Below are 12,878 nucleotides of genomic sequence, written 5' to 3'. Positions count from 1 at the left end.
TCATCTGGACTCAGTTAGAAAAAAAATAGACGTTTCGACTCTCATCCAAGAGTATTGTCAATAAAAGAATTTAGATCGAGAACTCCGATATTAATACTGTTCTGTGGTAAGACCCGCCCATTGGGCGGAGCCTTCCTGAAGTAGAAAGAGTTGTTTGTTTCAACAGAAACTCCCCCCTTGTATCTACCGAGGTAGCCTATTCAGAATTTTAATGGGCTATTAGAATCCTCTTTGTCTTTGTGAGACCCTGGCTCAACCACCCTGAGTACCTGATTAGCATCTAAATGTCCTGGTCCTGGTCCTCTACCTTTCCAGGGGTTCAGTATACCATTATAGATACCAGGAAGATTGAATCTTAGCCCTCCATTTCTGTTTAAACAACTATATTGGCTCCGCTTGTGGGGAATTCGGAACATCATGTGGAAAACACGCACAACTTTGTGGATAAAGTGAAACATCTCCAACTGGACCCAGATGACCTCATGGTTTCATATGTTGTTGTGTCCCTGTTCACCTGCATCCCGACCTCTGATGCAGTAGCAGTGGTGAGGATCAGACTGCAGGAAGACACCACCCTACAGGAAAGGACCAAACTGACACCTGAACACATATGTAAACTGTTGGACATCTGTCTGAACACCACCTACTTTCAATTCCGGGGACAATTTTACAGACAGATTCATGGCTGTGCCATGGGCTCGCCCGTCTCTCCCATAGTGGCCAACCTGTACATGGAGCACTTTGAGAAGAAGGCACTGTCCTCATTCTCAGGCATAGCCCCAAAACTGTGGCTTCGCTATGTCGATGATACGTTTGTAACAATCAAGGAACAAGAGCTGGAAACCTTCTCTGATCACATCAATGCTGTGGACCCACATATCAGGTTTACAAGAGAAGACGCTAAGGAGAATCGCTTGGCCTTTCTTGATTGTTCCACGATCAGAGGAGAGGACGGGAAACTCCAAATAGAAGTATATAGGAAACCTACACACACGGACCAGTATTTGCTCTTTGGTTCCAACCACCCACTACAGCACAAGCTGGGGGTGATCAGAACCTTACAACACAGAGCTCAAGGTGTGCCCACCAGCTCAGAGGGCAAGAAGAAAGAGGAAAAACATGTCCGAAATGCCCTCTCAGCCTGTGGTTACCCCGCTTGGGCTCTCAACAGAGTGAAGAGAACCAAGAAGCAGGACAAAAGGGAAACTGAACAGAGAAGGAAGGGTGTTTCTATCCCTTATGTGTCTGGCCTGTCGGAAAAACTGCAGAGAATTTTTAGACAACACGAAGTCCCTGTTTATTTTAAACCAGGAAACACTTTAAGACAAAAACTGGTTCACCCTAAGGACAAGTTGCCGACTCAAAAACAGAGCAATGTAGTTTATTCGATCCAATGCAGTGAAGAAAGTTGTAAAGAACGTTACATAGGTGAGACGAAACAGCCTCTACACAAGAGGCTTTATCAGCACAGAAGAAATACTAGTTCAGGACCTCAGAGCGCCGTGCATCTCCATCTTGAAGCCTCTAATCACTCGTTTGAAGACGGTGATGTGAAGGTTTTAAGCAGGGAGAAAAGATGGTTTGAAAGAGGAGTCAAGGAAGCTATTTTTGTTAAAAAAGAAAGACCTTCTTTAAACAGGAATGGAGGGCTAAGATTCAATCTTCCTGGTATCTATAATGGTATACTGAACCCCTGGAAAGGTAGAGGACCAGGACCAGGACATTTAGATGCTAATCAGGTACTCAGGGTGTTTGAGCCAGGGTCTCACAAAGACAAAGAGGATTCTAATAGCCCATTAAGATTCTGAATAGGCTCGGTAGATACAAGGGGGAGTTTCTGTTGAAACAAACAACTCTTTCTACTTCAGGAAGGCTCCGCCCAATGGGCGGGTCTTACCACAGAACAGTATTAATATCGGAGTTCTCGATCTAAATTCTGTTATTGACAATGACTCTTGGATGAGAGTCGAAACGTCTAATTTTTTCTAACTGAGTCCAGATGACTACAACTGAAGCTTTTTCTACTATGGAACACGCCTGGACGAATGAGGGATTACACCGATATATAGATACATTTAAATGGACTTTACTATTTAAGTTCATTTATTCATCTTCTGTTTCAGTAGATGTATATTGATTTCTTTCTTTTCTTTTTGTTACCACGATGTAGGCCTATTTATTTTCTTTTAGATACTGTTACTGTGTTACCTGTTTTGTTACTTAGAGTATGTTCACACTTGTCATCCAAATCAAGTTCAGATTTAGTTCTAAGTTTAGCCTTGGTGTAACGTGACTGTGCTCTTAGTTTAGACACTGGATGAAGGAGGCCATGAAAATCAGGAAGCGAGGCACAGACACCATCAACCAGGATGAAGGGGCTTTCCTCTTCTCACACACCACTACCAGACGGCAGGAGGCGTGGTCTGTCTGAGCGACCTCAGGAAAACAGCTGGTAAGAGACGTCACCAAGGCCAGTGACATGTCTGAAGATGGCTCGCAGCTAGTAATATGTCAACATCTCACTAATAAACTGTCTGTATATATCTTAAAATCAACTTCCTTCCTTAAAACGTGACTGTTAGTTCCATAGTTCAGTGTATCGTGAGAGCCATAATGCCTAAAATGTTAAAGTAAAATGTGTTGTTTGGATTAAAAAACAAGTCAAATGTAAATGTATGGTAAAGGAGCACACAAATTGATGATTTGGATTGATTTAGTTCATTTAAAAGACATTCTGGATGCGTAATCTATGGATTTTGTCTCCTCATTCTTCAGCGTAAGAAAACGTTCATACCAGTTTGTCATTGTGGATGTTAAACGCTTAGAAATGGCCACTACATGTATAAAAAACTTTAAAAACATCAAGGATTACTAGATGTTGTTAATATTTACCTGTGTGCGGTGATGGTTGTGAGAACTGAAATGGGAGACGGACAAAGATCTTGTGCATATGAAATGAAACAAACCCATATGTTTTTACTGAGAGAACAGCATTTCTGGCATGAAGGCTGGTCTGTGTCAAAACACATTGACATCACTTTTTTATATTAAAGGACTTTTAAATCTAACCCCTCAGAGTGCCTCGGGTCACCTTGCCCACCTAACAGCACAAAGCAAGGGCTACTTTTTTCTTTCATTTTTCTTTTTGAACAAAATTACATAAAGTAAAAAGGAAATTTCGCAATTGCCAATATATATATTTCACAAGTGTCCATATGTTTTTTTGTTCGTTTTTGTGTAGTTGTTTTTTCCAATCAAAACACAGGCATGAGGGGCAGCAGTGGTAATAATATTGTACATAACAGTTTTAGCTGATTAGTTTTAGCTGATTAGTTTGCCAAAAATCTCCCATATAGCCACAGTTTTACAGGTTGCTCGCGGGGCTGGCCTCTGAGGTATTGTTCACAGAATTACACAGGCACTCAATAGTCCTGAGTGAAAGCGCTCAGTAACCAGATGTTTGGGAATAGCAGCAATGGTATTGTTCATGTCCTTGTGAAACAGCATTCTGTTTTTATACGACGGCCTAATACTGGCAGTTCTCCTGAGGGATGGAGGCAGCAGAGTGGCTTTATTAAAGAATTATGACAGTACCACACCAGCAGAACGCCACACTCCCGGACACATTCATGGTGCCGCTTTATCCGAAATGAGCAACCAGTACGAACGTGAGCATTTTGCCCGTGTCCCCCGTGCTCCCGTGCCCTTGCCATCGCTCTTCTTTGGCGCAAATTTAGTTTAGGTGAAAACTCCACATTGTTAGGCTACACATTCCTCCCTGTGAAGGAGACCGGAGAGACCTCTTATGGCATTCAATATGTGCGCCCAAGCGTGAGATCCAGAGCCATTTGGCCAGGACATCCACAGGGAGAGTCGGGAGTAACCCAATCCCTCACACAAGAACCATCTCCTCACTTCACAACAATGTCAGCAAAATGGACGCCTCCTGAGGTAAATTAGTGGACTTTCCAACTCTGCGTATTGAAATGCATTAGTATAAACGGGCTTTTCGTTTGCTCAAGACACAAAGTGTTTTAGGCCATTTAGTGTACTGCAATTTGAAAGTCTCAAATGAATCACCAAGAACAAAGGGTCAAAGGTAAGAACTAAAATGTGAATTGGGGACTGAAAGTTTTAATAATGATTCAGTCTTGGCTTCTCCGTCTAAGAATTATCCAAGAATAAACCAAGTCAGAGCCATAACTTCACTACTTGTTCATATAGTTCATAAATAGTGAATAGTTCCATATCATTGGATCGTATACCAGTTAAACAGAGACTGCGCTTCCATATTTGTCACCAGTTGTAATGAAGCCCTGTCTCCTAAATCAGAAAGCTGAAGGTGAGCTCTCCCCTTCACTCATCTGTCTCTGTCATGGGGGAAAAACTGACAGAGTGAGAGACTGAGAAATCTCTTTGTGTGGCCAGGGAAGGATTTTCAAAAATGCATTAAACACTGAACAATAAAATATGGAGCATGTGGGGTTCAAATTCACTGGAACTCTGCTCGGCCTGTGCGGCTGATGTGGCCTGTAAGACGAGAGCCTAACAAGAGCACAGATAGTATCAATAATGCAGCTCCGGTGTACGCCGCTGACAGTGAGGTGGAAAACACACTGGCACAGAGTGGAAGAGATACTTTCAGTTTGTTAAAGATGTAACTATAGCAGTTTATAGCAGCGAGAGTACAAATCACTATAAATGTATTCACCATTGAAAGCCTTGAAATGTAACGATCTGCGACACTTTTGGATTGAATGATTAGAGCCAGATTAGACACAAAAACAGTCATCTTTTCAGACTCAAGAATATTTCTGGTTTAAGTGCAAACGACAGTGCAAACTTTATTATCTGTTTTCCCCTTTGTAATTGCTGAGGTTTGCACACTGAATTGTATATTGCTTTACCTTGCTTGTACTCACTATTAAGTACGTATAAGAAAAGAAGTATGTTAGTGACTTAGGTTGAGCTTAAGGACAAGCAGTGTACTTCATCACGCACGCTGCAAAACTCATATTGTGTTTGTTTTATAATTTTTCCTGAACAAAAATGCACTGTAATGGCGCCCAGAGGAGAACACAGGTATCCCATGTCCCCAGGGCTTTACAATTTAGGCCCGAAATCTATTTTCCACTGCACTCACTGTGAACCTTGATCTCCTTCTTTGTTCACACATCCATTCTGTGTTTCCCATTCCTCACCCTGCATGCTCTGCCGTCGCCCCGTCCCAAACGCCTCCCTCTCCTCCCTTCTTCTCCCCATGCCTCATCTTCATTTCTTGTATTGTAAACATCTCGACAAAAGTGTGACAAGGTCTGCGCTCGTGATCCCCCTTTGCTTCCATTCTCTGTTCTCCAGCTATTTGTTATTATCTGCACGCTATCGCTGTGTTTGTCTCTATCACATTTCCCCCCTTTATTCAGTGTTTTTTTCTTTTTTTCTCTGTGTTGCATAAAAAAACAAAAGTTAATTAAATATGGAACGAGATGGAGCGGCGTGTCTTTAAACCATCATGTCATTAAAATGGCATCCCTGGGAGATGGGCTTAAAAGGAGTCGGAGAACAATGTCTTCTCAGTCAGATATTTATGGGGCTGGTTATGTAAACATGCTCCCTTTATTCTCTATGTATATTTCATGTAATTATCACTTTTTGTAGCGCTCGCCCCAAAGGATTTGGAGAAGGCAAGAAGTTACTAGGGGAATGTCATTAGAGGAGCCTATTGTTACCGCGATGCCGGGATGTGTGGCTGCTGTGGCTGCTGTTCTGCGCTGTAGCTTTAATCTATTTGACTTCTTTATATAAAAATCATCACTTTTTCACACCTGCAGTGGGGTGTGGACGCTTCATGCTGTTGTCCACTATTTGTGGTCATTTGTGTTGCTACTGCACGCTTCATGGACAAAACTATACCTCAAAATGTTATTGGATGTTTTGATTCTAGATTTGAGTGAGGAACAAGTCATAAATACTGTCAGTTTCAGTGCTGCAGGTTGAGCTGGTGTTATTTCACACATGCCACGAAGAGTGATTCCTGAAAAAGAAATACTCATTGTAGGATAAATTTTAGCTTTGGTATAAAACTGGGAATTATGGCTGCACAATATATTGACACAATATTGGCTAACGCATAATCTATATCACCACCAACTAAATCGCAATAACACCATCTGATAGAAATTAAAATGTTGAAATTGTTAGTGAGTCTAAAAGCGGAAATGATTGTGTCAAAAAGTACATAATCATATCTACCTTTACAGTAATTAAAGCTGAGGTACCTAATTTTCACACAACAAAAGGAGGAAGTATATAAATCTTTAGTAGGTATTTAAAGTAGGTATTTAAACATAAAAAACATACAATTTTGGCCTTATGCTCTGCTTTTAAAGAGTTTTTTCAGATGGCAAATTGAAAATAGGGTGGCCCACAAAAGCGCAGCCAATCAGAGCTTCCAAGTCTTACTTCCTGGTAGTCAAGAACCACATTTTTGTATTATGAGGTGTAGACAATGTGGTTTCATTTTGACACAAAGTGCGGATTTTTGGGGGAAAACACAAAATTCACTCATTTAAAACCCCAGTTTAAACAACTACATTGCACATGTAATTTCCAATACTGTGGAGCCTGAATGAGAATCTTCCAGTTCAGGGGTACATGCTTAATCAATTGGGAGCTGTGCACCAAAATAATCAGCAAATTAGTGTTCAAAAATTGTATTACACTGATCCCAACATAAAACTAATCCTCTATATGGATAAACAGCAAAATCACATAGTTTCCTTGTCCCCTCTGACCTTCTCTGTGAGCTTTATTCAAATTCCAACTATAACTTTTTCATGTTTCCTTGCCAGCTCGTAAACATAACCTTCTTGACAGAGTTGGCGATCCGCATGTACACAAGTTAACACACATGACATTATTTTTAGCTCCAGTTATTGTCCAGCGGTTCTGGGATTGTGACTCAAAGCCCACTGTTGTACAATATGTATCTTAGCAGCCGTTCACAGTTTTGCAGCACGTGCCCACGCTTCCATCTGCTCCAGACAATGTGAAGACGTGAACTAGATTTCTTAGAGCAGCGCAGGGCCGGTGATGGGTGCCAGCTGACGGAAACTGCTAATTAAGAGGGCTTGACGAGGAGTCGGTGGGGCGCCTTATGAAACGGGGGCACCTGGGTTTCACAAGGGGGGAGGTTAGTGGGGTAGAAGAGGTGAGGGTACGCATCGCCATTCATCTGTTCTTCTGCACCGGGGGGAGCTCACACGCAGTGGGCCACGTCAAAGTTAGCGCCCTCCCCCCTGGATCTGCCCTGATGCGCATGATGATGAAATTGTTGCACGTCAAGGAGCGTTTGATTCCGCTTAAATTGAGGTAATGATAATGAAGCGGTGGATACAGTCGCCAACAGTCGTGCAGTTTATATAGAATCAGAAGTGAAGAAAAGTAATCAAACCAAGCGACCGACTGAAAATCAACTGAAACGCAGCATAACCTTGAACCACTGCTAACCTTGCAGGACATTTATTCATAGTCAAACTGGGTAAAATCGTACATGTTGTGGAAATTTAGGATACTTGTTTCTTTTAGCGAGCGGAGCAGTAACACTTAAGACCACATGACCCTGACCTGTGGAGTGCCCCAAGGGTCAGTCCTGGGTCCCCTTCTGTTCAACCTCTACATGCTGCCGTTAGGCCAGTTGATACGCAGTGAAAATGTGTCCTATCACAGTTATGCAGACGAGTCAGATCTATGTTTCACTATCGGCAGGTGACTATGGACCAGTGGATTCACTCTGTCACTGCATCCAACAGATCAGTTTGTGGATGCAAAACAACTTTCTCCAGCTCAGACAAGACTGAAATAATCGTTTTTGGCCCACAGAAACAAAGAGAAAGTGTTAGCGGTCACCTCCAGAGTCTCGCTCTAAAACCTACAAACCAAATTAGAAATCTGGGGGTAATAATGGACAGCTTTTTACCATCTAAAAAACATTGCCAAAATCAAAAATATAGTGTCAAAACAAGATTTAGAGAGACTTATCCACGCGTTTGTCTCCAGTAGATTAGACTACTGTAACGGCCTGCTCACTGGTCTCTCCAAACCAGCTGTAAAACAGCTGCAGTACATCCAGAACGCTGCTGCTCGGGTCCTGACTAGAACCAGGAAGTATGAGCACATTAGTCCTGTTCTCAGGTCTCTGCACTGGCTCCTGTGGCTCAGAGAATAGACTTTAAAGCAGCTCTGCTTGTGTACAAGTCTCTCCATGGCCTAGCACCAAAGTACATCTTGGATATGTTAGTGCCATATGAACCATCTCGGACTCTGAGGACCTCAGGGACCGGCCTCCTGCTAGTGCCAGAGTCAGGACAAAACATGGACCGGCCTCCTGCTGGTGCCAGAGTCAGGACAAAACATGGACCGGCCTCCTGCTGGTGCCAGAGTCAGGACAAAACATGGGGAATCTGCGTTTCAGTTTTATGCAGCTAAAATCTGGAACAGTCTTCCTGAAGATGTGAGACAGGCTTCTACTCTGACAATGTTCAAATCTAAGCTAAAAACAGTTTTGTTTAGCTGCGCATATGACTGAAAGGATTTTTTCTTTGCACTCTTCTCTTTTGTTTGTGATTTTATTAGTTTAGACAATCAGTTGGATTGATAATTTTTAATTTAGTTAATTTTATTGTATTTCTGTTTCTGTAATTTCTTTGTGATTTGAATGCATTTTTCCTGCTGTGAAGCACTTTGAATTGCCTTGTGTATGAAATGTGCTCTACAAATAAACTTGCCTTGCCTTAACACAATGTCCAGTTACTGTAGACCCCCTTCTTTCACTTCTGAGCAGAGCCACAATGAGGAGAGCAAAGCAGGTGTTGCTCATCTAGTTTATTATGCTGATATTTAATTGTGATGGTACAATACACTGCTAAATTATTATTACTTTTGTGTGTTAGATTGTACATGTTAGCACGGAGCACTTTAATTAGAGTGAACGTTCATGAAAGGGGCTGTACCTGGACGGCGTGTGGCGTTAAAAGTAGGTCAGCCACGCCTATTCATTAGTGTTGAGTGTGGCCCAGGTGTGTTGTGGGTGTTGTAACCTGCGTGCCTCAAATGTGTTATTCTGAACCTAGTAGGCCTAGTGGACTTAGTAAAAGTTGCAAAACGGAATGTATCGGCGTATCATTCAAGGGTGCAACACAGGCACTTGCCCAGGGCCCCAAGCTGAATGCCTAAACCAAAAATCTTGGAAAAGTAACAGCTGTTATGATAAATCAATGTTTCCTCTTACATATTCATTGTTAAACTAAAATAAAACTGTATTTTAAAATCATTATCTGTTTAAAATCTCTCTGATAAAGGGCCCCCAGACCCCCCAATACGGTCTGGAGACAGTTCTGATCATGGGCACCAGGGTTTACAGTGCACACAGTGTTAGTTATATAGTTCAAAGAGGAGTGTCTTTGCCCAAGAACACAACAACAGCCTTGTATTGCAGCAGGCATCAAACTGGCCAGCTTCTGCGTTTGTGAAATGTGTTCAGTCTCAACCACTATGCTCCAGGGAAAATAAAAAAATGGCATTCTGAATAAATGCTTCACTGCAAAAAACATTTACCTGATTTCAAAATATTAATCTTGATTTGAGTTGTTTTGACCAGGTATAATATAATTGCTTATGTGATGTAGAATAGTTCACTGGTTTTGAGACATTTTAGACTAGTTTCAAGATAATTTAGCCTGAAATAAGAAAATAAATAATGTTAGTCCAGTTGGCAAATAATTTGGCTTGAAATAAAAAGTAATATAAAGTCAGAAAACGCCTTTAAAATTGAAAAATGATCTAGGGCCATAAACAAATCAGTTGTGAAATCAAGATTACTATAATGAATCTAAGTAATCTTAACCTTTTTAGAAATATATAGTTTTTAGCTGTTGTTTTGTTTTAACCATGTTTTGATCGCGCTAGTTTTCCTCAGCATTGTCATGTTCATATGTGTCCAATTTCTGTCTCCATTAACTAGGGGTGGGTGATATTTTTTCATCATCTCATCAACATTATTCAGACAATATTTTAACTAAGCATCACAAATGAGCTCAAATGTGACGGTAAAAGTCTTGGTTGTGGTTCAAGTGTTGCACAAAACAAACATGAACCATAAAATGAACCACAAAAGTACAGAAATATCCCTTTATAATTGTTTGGGAGATTACGCTAGATGTTTATGTCTCTTTAAGAGGTCTTTTTTATACTTTTAATGGCTGTATACTCTCCACAACAACAATTGTGATATCATAAATGTTTGATATATATCTCCCACCTCTACCACCCACCAAGGTTTCTAAAAGACACTTAAAATCCAAAGAGAAATACAGCTAAATTAGAAAATCTTGTGAACTCAAAACATTCCTGTACATTCCAATTCTAGTTTTAAATGCAAATAAAAATGGTTGAGCACCTTTACATATCTCACCAAGCTTTTGTTTCTCGATTCATCTTTGCTTTCAGGTCAAAATGTCTCAGAGTAATCTAAGTAGCTGTGGCTTTAGGGACAATATAAGGCCTGCCGTGAGTTCTGTCATTACTGTAGAAGCCACCAGGGGCAGATCTAACTCCTGACCACCAGTGAACCTGCCATATTGCTATCCATTCTGACCCCCGCAGATGCACTAAACCTGAGTGAACCGCACTTTCCAAAGTCGACAGCAATAACCACTGCAGAATTGCTTTTAATCAACGTCTGAAATGAGGGTGACTTGAAGCGTCGCCCCATGCTGATTAAATGTAATTGTTTAATTGCCAAGTGCTGGGAACCCATCCTAAGAGGATTCCAATGGAATTATTTAATCTCTAGTCAGGAAGTACATTGCAGAGGGGAAGCGGAAGACTGGAAAAGGCACCGAATCAAACAGAAATGGTGGTGTTGTGGTGTTTTCTGTTTTTGAAGTGGATGAAATATTAATAGTGGTTTACATTTGAAGTCGTGAACACGCTGGAGAGGGAGGGAGAGTACGCTAAGTGATGCTGCAGCCGCTGAAAAAGAGGTCGCGTGCAGTTCTGACCTGCATCTGCAATAAAAAGGTTTAGTCTCTCTTCAGAAGCTTATTTCTAGACATGCTGCAAGTGCAATGGTAGTTAGTGCCTTGTAGGTGTCGTTGCAAACTGTTCAGAGCTGTTCGACAAAGTACTTTTCATCTTTTAGATCAGTGATTCCAAACCTGGGGGTCGCGAGGGCCGCTTAAAACCACTGCAAACCAAATATTAAAAGTAAAACAATACACTTCATCAAGCACCAACAAACTGTGTAGCGACCTGTAATAACATGTACTCAAACCATGTAGCCCTCATCCTAACCCTAGTACTTCGTAATTACCAGGTTTGTAAATGGTATTCATCACGTTGTGGGGACGCTTCAAGGAATCTTTTGCTTTGTGTGGACCAAAACATCCAATCCCTGTGAGGTAAACCCATCAGTATTATATCAACAAATTAATCATATGGGTAAGGGCTTTGGTTAAGGTTCCTCTCAGTCTCTAGAAGATAAATGTAAGCTAATGTAATGTCCCCACAAATCATGGAAACCTAACATGCATGAGCCTAAAATGTGATAAAAAGTGTGACAGGAAAAAAAATCTTTTACTTTTGACTTCTACTGATGAACACTTCTGTTGTTCCAATTAATTTTAATGGAGAACTAGAGAAAATTCTTGAGGTTGATTCATTTAAAATGTTCAATGTTCAAGTGCACCAACAAGTCATCACTCAATGTTATTGTTAATAATCATTTGTTACTGTGTATCTCGATACTGACATTGAATTGAATTGAATGAATTTTATATCAATCCAATAGAAATCTGTAAAACATGTCTTTCTGCGTATTAATCGAAGGTTATTCATCAGGAAAATATCAAATGTCCAATACAAATGTACAAATGTACAAATGAATGGCAAAAGTGCAAAAACATCACATTTCACCCATTTTCAATCAGCTCTTTTTGTAGCTTGTTGTGTTAACTATACACGGCAATATTCCAATTTTGCATATCTTAAAAAAAATTTTTTAAATATATTGTCCACCTTTAGTTGGCGCCCGTATCAACTTCTTGAACAAGATTGATAAAATTAGAAAAATGTATCTGAGAGGAATATCCACTGATCACATTTTTGTTACATGAATCACACTCTTTTTATATTCATTCCAGCATTCAGCATTATAATCTCTCTGTAGTTTGAGGATCTATAAGGATGAAAAGCTATTAAAAACACATGTATTGATTTCACTCACAATGAAATAGATTTACTTGCAAAAGGCCGCATCATTTCAGACCGAAACCCACTCTAACCTAGTACAACGGGGTGAGAGGAGACTTTTAAATCCAGCTCCTCTTAAGCAGCAGTCGTAAGCCCTCTACCCCCTGCGATCACTCTGTCTTCTGCTAATGGGCCTCTATAAACTTAAGGGGCACAGGTGCGCTCCATTTAAGGCTACACGTTGGAGATGCATTGCTCGCAGTCACAGACACCCCCACCACCACCACCACCACCACCAGCAGCAGCCCCCCATAAAAAACATGCGCATCCACAACAAAAAAGAGGGAGACATTGGAGGGACAGTTGGCACGATTATCAACGCACACTTCAGCCAATATGTCTGGCACACATGGCATGACATTTCAATCTATCAAGGAAATCAATAGCAGTGGTCCCTTGTGGTAAAAAGAGCCCTCCTCGCCATCTCTTTGCATTTGGATATAGGCCTAGTGCAGAGAGCGAGAGAGCGGACCCGGCTGGCCATTCTGCTGATAAATGCACTTCTGCCATTCTCAGGGGAAATGTGTTTGCATCCCTCCGGTCAGAAAGCGCGATTGTGTCCCCACTCC

The sequence above is a fragment of the Eucyclogobius newberryi genome, unplaced genomic scaffold, assembly GCF_026437365.1.
Source record: "Eucyclogobius newberryi isolate DKJ021-1_F unplaced genomic scaffold, fEucNew1.0.hap1 SCAF_12, whole genome shotgun sequence".
Taxonomy (NCBI): domain Eukaryota; kingdom Metazoa; phylum Chordata; class Actinopteri; order Gobiiformes; family Gobiidae; genus Eucyclogobius; species Eucyclogobius newberryi.
Note: the sequence above shows the minus strand (reverse complement) of the source record.